Genomic DNA, 8368 nt, shown 5'->3' with positions numbered 1-8368 from the left:
ACCATCAACAACACTAATACAAAACAAGAAAAGCATGTCCTACACTAATCACAAACGCCGCGTCTCGACCGACGCCGGTCACCTTCAGAGAACAGCAGCTCCCACTGGCTTCCCTTGCCGACGCACCCCCCACCCTTGATGCCGAAAGGAGGTGGCTAAGTAGATGGCGGGACTTGGTTAGACCTGAGAAAGGCACCATCTTGGACTCACCGACGACGACGTACATTGCGCCGTCGAAGACTAGCCATGAACAGCGGCGAACACCGGAGGAGCGCCACAAAGACCTCCAAGCCTTGTCTCCGAACACGATGCTCCAACTAGAGAAAAGACGTCGAGGATGCCGCCATCATGCCGATCCAACTCCGGATCTAAGCTTTTGCCCGGAGACAACTCCCAAAACCACAAAAGAGCGAGGGACACTACTCGGCAACGCCTCCAAGGAGGAACATGACATCCACGGGCGCCGTCGCCGCCGGCCCGACCAAGGTCAGGCAGGACTTTCATCAGTATTGTCACCATCACCTAGCCTTAGAGTATTGGTACAACACTATCCATGTGGACTCGCACCACCGCCACCGCAGCTCCTTGCTATTGTAGTCGTGAAGTCGTGGTCTCCAGCGACTCGCATGAACTTCCCACCTTCGTCTTCCACCTACAACACGGCCAAGACACGCCGACCTATGTCATCTCCCACCTTCGGCACAGTCCAGGGCACGACAAACCATCGCCATCGCACCGACAACACTCCACAGTCGCGACCCTAAGACCCAGATCAAGCCCGGAATGAGCCCAGATCTAGCCCGTAACGCCACCTCTAGGACCACCGGCGCTGGCAGCCTCCCTGCCGCCTCTACAGCCTCCATGCAGCCTCCATGCCGCCTCCAGGAGATCGGTGCCGGCAGGCCCATCGTGGCGCCACCAACTCCTCCTCCATGACCCAGGTCGGCCCACGCTGCCTCGCAGATATCGCGCCGCCGCCTCCAGACCCCACGCCGCACGCAGGCCCTCTGCTGCGCCTCCCGGCCGAGCTCCGCCGCTCCTCCCGCTCTCAGCCGCCGTGTGCATTCATAGGGGTGTGTGTATGCATGTGTATGTTAGTGTCTATGTTTGTACTGTGTTTCTAACAAAAGAACACGAGCTAAATAAAAATAGAGGGAGTAGTAATGTAGTGGAGAAAATTATGCAAAGCTGAGAGAGAGAAAAAAATAGGAAGAAGAAAAGAGGTAAAAAAACAACCTGTTGTACCGCTACTTGCGGGGTGGTGGGCAGGCAAAACCTATACACCGACTAGGTCGGTGGCTACCGGCCACCGCACACCCCCTGGTCGGGTATGGGCCAGGCCCATTTGTGGCTGTTTAGCCTCGTTTTTTCTTTTTTCTATTTATCTTTTCTAGTTTCTTTTTTCTGGTTTCTTTTCTTTTTTCTGTTTTCGGTTTTGTTTATATTTTTTAGATTTGAAAATTTTGATTATTAAAAATTGTTCAAATTAACTCCGCCTATGTTGTCTCAACATAGCCGGTCCCAAGCCCGGATAAAGGAGGAGGGTTGTGATAGGCGGGGCGAGCCAACGTAAAAAACCCAGCCACTCTTATGGAGATGAAACCCAAAGGAACCTCGTTGGGGCGTAACCCTCTTAGCGACGCGCCACATCGGAACCCGGGTGTGGTGTCAAATGGGCAAGGGCCAGGCCGTCACCCCCTTGGTGGAGCGCCGTATCTTGATCTGGATACGGTGATAAGTGAGCAAGGGTCGGGTCGCCGCATCCTTAGTGGCGCGCTGCACCGACGCCCCGGTGTAGTGAAAAATGAGCAAGGGTCTCTGCATTTGACTCGACGAGTGCGGAGGGTAAGGAAGTTAGCCGAGCCTAGGAGGATACGCTTAGGTAGCTGGAACGTAGGGTCCCTGACGGGTAAGTTACGGGAGTTAGTTGATACGGCGGTGAGGAGGCGTGTTGATGTCCTATGTGTCCAAGAGACCAAATGAAAGGGACAGAAGGCGGAGGAGGTGGAGGATACCGGTTTCAAGTTGTGGTACACGGGGACAAGTTCAAACAAAAATGGAGTAGGCATCTTGGTCAATAAGAGCCTCAGGGATGGAGTTGTGGACGTCAAGAGGCAAGGGGACCGGATGATCCTTGTCAAGCTGGTCGTTGGGGACCTAGTCCTCAATATTATCAGCGCGTATGCCCCACAAGTAGGCCACAATGAGAGCACCAAGAGGGAGTTCTGGGAAGACCTAGAGGACTTGGTCAGGAGGATACCTATTGGTGAGAAGCTCTTCATAGGAGGAGACCTCAATGGCCATGTGGGTACATCTAACACAGGTTTGAAAGGGTGCATGGGGGCTTTGGCTATGGCATCAGGAACCAAGAAGGAGAATACGTCCTGAGCTTCGCTCTAGCCTATGACATGATCGTAGCTAACACCCTTTTTAGGAAGAGAGAATCCCATCTAGTGACGTTCAGTAGTGGCCTACACTCTAGCCAGATTGATTTTGTCCTCTCTAGAAGAGAAGACAGACGCGCCTGCATCGATTGTAAGGTGATACCTGGAGAGAGTGTGGTCCCTCAACATAAGCTGGTGGTTGCTGACTTTCGCTTTAGGATCCGTGTCCAGCGGGGTAAGCGCGCCAAAGTCGCTAGAACAAAGTGGTGGAAGCTCAAGGGTGAGGCATCCCAGGCTTTCAGTGAGAGGGTTATTAAGGAGGGCCCTTGGGAGGAAGGAGGCGATGCAAACATGATGTGGACGAGTATGGCGACCGGCTTGCGGAAGGTCGCTGTAGAGGAGTTTGGGGTGACTAAGGGAAGTAGAAGGGAAGCTAAGGATACCTGGTGGTGGAACGATGAGGTCCAGAAGGTTATTAGGGAGAATAAGGACTGTTTCAGATGCCTATATCTGGACAGGAGTGCAGCTAACATGGGGAAGTACAAGGTGACGAAGAAGGCTGCAAAGCGGGCGGTGAGTGAAGCAAGGGGTCGGGCGTATGAGGACCTCTACCAACGTTTAAACACGAAGGAAGGCGAAAGGGACATCTATAAGATGGCCAAGTTTAGGGAGAGGAAGACGAGGGATGTCAACGAAGTCAAATGCATCAAGGACGGAGAGGATCAGCTTCTTGTGAAGGATGAGGCGATCAAGCGTAGATGGCGGGAGTACTTTGACAACCTTTACAATGGAGAGGTTGAGAGCTCTACCATTGAGCTAGACGACTCCTTTGATGATACCAGCATGTGCTTTGTGCGACGTATCCAGGAGTCTGAGGTTAAGGAGGCGTTAAGGAGGATGAAAGGAGGCAAGGCGATGGGTCCTGATGGTATCCCCATCGAGGCGTGGAGAGGACTTGGAGACGTAGCGATAGTATGGCTAACTAAGCTTTTCAACCTTATTTTTCGGTCAAACAAGATGCCCGAAGAATGGAGGCAGAGTATTTTAGTACCAATCTTCAAGAACAAGGGGGATGTTCAAAGTTGTACTAATTACCATGGAATCAAGCTGATGAGCCATACTATGAAGCTATGGGAGAGAGTCATTGAGCACCGCTTAAGAAGGTTGACAATCGTGACCAAAAACCAATTTGGTTTCATGCCTGGGAGGTCTACCATGGAAGCCATCTTCTTGGTTCGACAGGTGATGGAGAGATACAGGGAGCAAAAGAAGGACCTTCATATGGTGTTCATTGATTTGGAGAAGGCCTATGATAAGATACCTCGGAATGTCATGTGGTGGGCCTTGGAGAAACACAAAGTCCCAATAAAGTACATTACCCTCATCAAGGATATGTATGATAATGTTGTGACAAGTGTTCGAACAAGTGATGGCGACACTGATGACTTTCCAATTAGAATAGGGCTACACCAAGGGTCAGCTTTGAGCCCTTATGTTTTTGATTTGGTGATGGATGAGGTCACAAGGGATATACAAGGAGATATCCCATGGTGTATGCTCTTTGCGGATGATGTGGTGCTAGTCGATGATAGCCGAACGGGGGTTAATAGAAAGTTAGAGTTGTGGAGGCGAACTCTAGAATCGAAAGGTTTTAGGCTTAGTAGAACTAAAACTGAATACATGGGGTGCAGTTTCAGTTCTACTAGGCACGAGGAGGGAGAGGTTAGCCTTGGTGGGCAGGTGGTACCGGAGAGAGCCACTTTTCGATATTTGGGGTCCATGTTGCAGAAGGATGGCGATATCGATGAAGATGTGGGCCATCGAATCAAGGCTGGTTGGATGAAGTGGCGCCAAGCTTCTGGCGTACTCTGTGACAAGAGAGTGCCACAAAAGCTAAAAGGCAGGTTTTATAGGACAGCTATCCGACCTGCGATGTTGTATGGCGCGGAGTGTTGGCCAACGAAGAGACGACATATCCAACAGTTAAGTGTAGCAGAGATGCGCATGTTGAGATGGATATGTGGCCACACAAGAAAGGATCGGGTACGGAATGACGATATACGGGAGAGAGTTGGGGTAGCGCCGATTGAAGAGAAGCTGGTCCAACATCGTCTCAGATGGTTTGGACATATCCAACGGAGGCCTCCGGAAGCGCTAGTGCATAGCGGACGGCTAAAGCGTGCGGGGAATGTTAAGAGGGGTCGTGGTAGACCAAACTTGACATGGGAGGAGTCCGTTAAGAGAGACCTGAAGGTTTGGAATATCGACAAAGATTTAGCCATGGATAGGGGTGCGTGGAAGTTAGCTATCCACGTTCCGGAACCATGACTTGGCTTCGAGATCTTATGGGTTTCAACTCTAGCCTACCCCAACTTATTTGGGACTGAAAGGCTTGGTTGTTGATGTTGTTGTTGTTGGTTGTTAAAAATTGTTCAAATTGAGAAAATGTTTAAATTCAAAAATGTTCAAATTTGAAAAGCATTCAAATTTGAAAACCATTCAAATTCGAAAATCGTTCAAATTTGAAAATTTTAAAATTGTTCAAATATGAAAATCGTTCAAATTCGAAATTTGTTCATATTCAAAAAACGTTCAATTTTGAAAATTATTCGAGTTAAAAAATTGTTCAAATTTCGAGTTTTGAGAAATATTCAAATCCAAAAAATGTTCAAATTTAAAAACTGTTTTGGTTTCAGAAAACTGTTCAAATTTTATGAAAAAAAAAATTCTCGAAAAAAGTTTTTAAAAGTGTTAGATTTTAAAAACGAAAATATAAACAGAAAAGAAAAAATAGAAAAGAAGGAAGAAAAAGGAAAAAAAACTCACCTAATGCAATGGGCCGCGGCCCACTAAATTAATGGATCGTCGGGGGGTGTGCAGTGCCTTCCACCCACCGACCAGATCGGTGGCGAGGAGCTCCCGGTGGGCACGCGTCGCCCTGAGCGGGAGGTCCTATACATCGTTTTAAGCGGTCTGTTTGGACTGTATCGCTTAAGGGTAGACCATATGGGCCGGGCCCATTAATCTTGTACGAGCTACCTCATCCTGGATGGAAACCAACGCTAGTTCGTTAGTATGTACATACGTACATGGTATCTGTTGTTGTTTTCCTGATGGTTTTTATTTCGAAAAATATTCAAGTTTTAAATAAATGTTTGAATTTGAAAACTGTTCAGATTTGAAAACTGTCAAATTTAAAAATTGTTCAAACATAAAAATTGTTCAAAATAAAAAATGTTCAAAATTTAAAAAATGTTCAAATTTAACAATTGTTTAGTTTTAAAAACAAAGAACTTTAAATCGAATAAAATTCATATTTGAACAAAAATCACATTTAAAAAATTTCGAATTCAAACAAATTTGAATTTAAAGAAATTTCGAATTTAAACAAATTTATAATTTTCTTTTTTAAATCAGAGAAAAAAACAAATCTGAATAAATTTCGAAATCAGCAAACCAACACAGCAAAACCAAAAAGAAACCAGCAAAAAACCGAAAAACCTGAGAAACCGGAAAACAAAGGAAGAAACCATACCTGCTACGTGCTAATGGGCCGGCCCACGTCGTCTGTCGCTTGAGCGGGAGTGAATCGCTCCCGCATTGAGCGCCGAATAGGGACCGCGGCCCTGAGCGGTTCTTTCCTGTGGGTCTGCCGGTCTGGTGACCTTCACGAGCAGCCGGCCTCGTGCTAGTTGTGCCCAAAGCGCACCGCCACGTGGACGGCGGTGCATTCACATTCCCAATCGGCCCGCTCGTAACGCGAAGCCATCTCCACAGTTCTGGGCCGACAGCGCATCTGTCGCGGTCGCCCGCCCACTACTGCTGCTCTCGTGGGGACGCCGGCCCGGCATCAATAGCTGGGCCACGAGGTGTTCGTTGCCTTGTGATTGTGAAGTCCGAAATGCCGACCTCCCGTGACCCGTCACAGGAGAAGCCGAGTTCTGCTCAAAAAAAAAAAAAGGAGAAGCCGAGAAGGTTGCCAGGATGGTTTGAGCGCGGTGGACATAGCGCAGGAGAGAATGGCGTCGGACCTCTCCGGCTCCATCGTTATCCACAAGCGGGCTGCAGGCATCTCGATCGCTGACGCATTCTTTCCGGAAAGAAAGCAGGCCAACAAGGCAACAAGATGCATGTCGCGTCAGAGCGCAAGTCAAAAAGCAAACCATGTGAATGATCAATGGAACAACCTCCTGCTATAGCTCCACAACTATAGCTCTACAGAAGAAGACCACCACTTATATTGTCGACTAAGTCGACAGCTAGCTAGAACAGTAAGTTTTCCCCGTCTGGCATAGGCTAGTCGATCGAGCTACACGTGTGTTGCCGCTAAGCCATCTTAGGAGTATTGATTTGGTTTTGTCTCAGCGCTATGGATAAGCCCTCATTTGCAGAGCATGCGCGAGCGCGGCCTCCCTCCACCAGCAGTCCAGCTATACGCAACGCACGGCGGGCCGCGCCGCGTACGTACGCGCGCGACGGGCCAACGAATCGCCGGGGCCGGAGGAGAGCGAGCGACGGTGGCTGGCCGGATGGAGGAGAGCGACGGCCGTCGAATACGTCAAGAACCGTAGGCGCACTCGCTAGCTAGGACCAAAGTTGTTGCGCGCGCCAATAGCCAGCTGCAAAAGAAGGATGAATGGACAGGAAAGAAGAGGCAGAAGCATGATGAGGTGTCTCCACCTGCATTATGTTACGCACCAAATATGTGGTGCGTGCGTCGCTTGCAGCTGGTCTAACGTGCATGCACGAAAGCGATGTGTGTATGATGGATTTGGCATGATAACGATGATGTCTACGCCACCAGCTAAACTTATTTTGCTGTAGCGAAAATATCCCTAGCATTTTCTCGGGCAGAGCCCTATTTAACGCTTCAGCCTTCAGGTGTCCGGCTGCAGGTTGACGCACGCAGCGAAGCCGTCATAGGCCGTGGCCCGCCATCGCGTCTTCTTTCCCACAATCTTCTCAAACATAGTCGTCCCCTCACCTCCACCGCCGGCCATACTGCCTGTTGCCGCCGCGCCGTCTTCCTCGATCGCAGCACACCGCCTATCCGCTGCCAACCAGAGAAGTCCAGAACCAGAATGGTTTTGGTTTCGGCGGGGTGGGCACGTAGTGGAGGAGAGAAGGTTGAAGTGCATCGTGTTATCCACAACACAAGCAAGCATCTCGATGGAGCACTGCCGGCTGCCACCCTCTTCTCTTTCTGCTTGAACCCATTTCCGGAAAGAAAAAATTTCCGGAAAGAAAGCACGCCAATGTGGCAAACAAGATGCATGTCGCGTCAGATCGCAAGTCAAAAAGCACACCGCGCGCATAATTGATCCTTTTTTTTGCGAGTAAAAGGAGCTGATATTAATTTGGCATAATTACAGAGAGGACCTTACAAAATATGAAAAAAACAGACCACGCCCTCTGCAACTCGACCACGCAGCTGCCCATGGCGCCGTCGGTGGCGCGCCGCCGCTCCTACTTTCCTTGACGCCTTGGATCGAGAGTAGACCCCGAAAGAGCGGGAAGTCGCCGATCGCTATAGCTCCAAAGACCACGATCATAGTCCCTCCTTCCCGAATCTAGTGCATATATAATATTATTTTAAAATCAAATGAAGTAAAGTTGGATTAATTAAGTAAGAAAAATTTAACCAGATCAGTACCATTGAATTCATCAGGATGTATATTTATATATGATAAATATATAATTTTCTTATTCTTTTTCTAAAATGGAGGTTTAGCCATCGGCCTCCGCATCACAATGATACATGTAACCTTTTTAATTTAGATTATTCAATAGACTTACAATAAAAATACAAAGATCAACCTTAGTGACAGTTGTGGCAACACCTATTTAGATTATTTAATAGACACTATCAGGGCCATGCCCTCAGACGTACACATGACATCCTAAAACCGTAGGCCTCACCGAATTGTCCAACATCAAGCTGAGAGCACAAACCGTTCCAGCAAATCCTCAGCGTGCACCGTTAC

The 8368-nt window shown here is 48.6% G+C and overlaps 1 pseudogene; it reads left to right on the top strand.

The window, feature by feature from the left end:
- The first annotated feature begins 1545 nt into the window (after nt 1-1545).
- On the top strand, nt 1546-4766 carry LOC139832197 (uncharacterized; annotated as a pseudogene).
- Nucleotides 4767-8368: the final 3602 nt, after the last annotated feature.

Source organism: Lolium perenne, chromosome 6 (assembly GCF_019359855.2).
Source record: "Lolium perenne isolate Kyuss_39 chromosome 6, Kyuss_2.0, whole genome shotgun sequence".
In the NCBI taxonomy this organism is placed as follows: Eukaryota; Viridiplantae; Streptophyta; class Magnoliopsida; order Poales; family Poaceae; genus Lolium; species Lolium perenne.
This window is presented reverse-complemented; position numbering and strand designations above follow the sequence as displayed.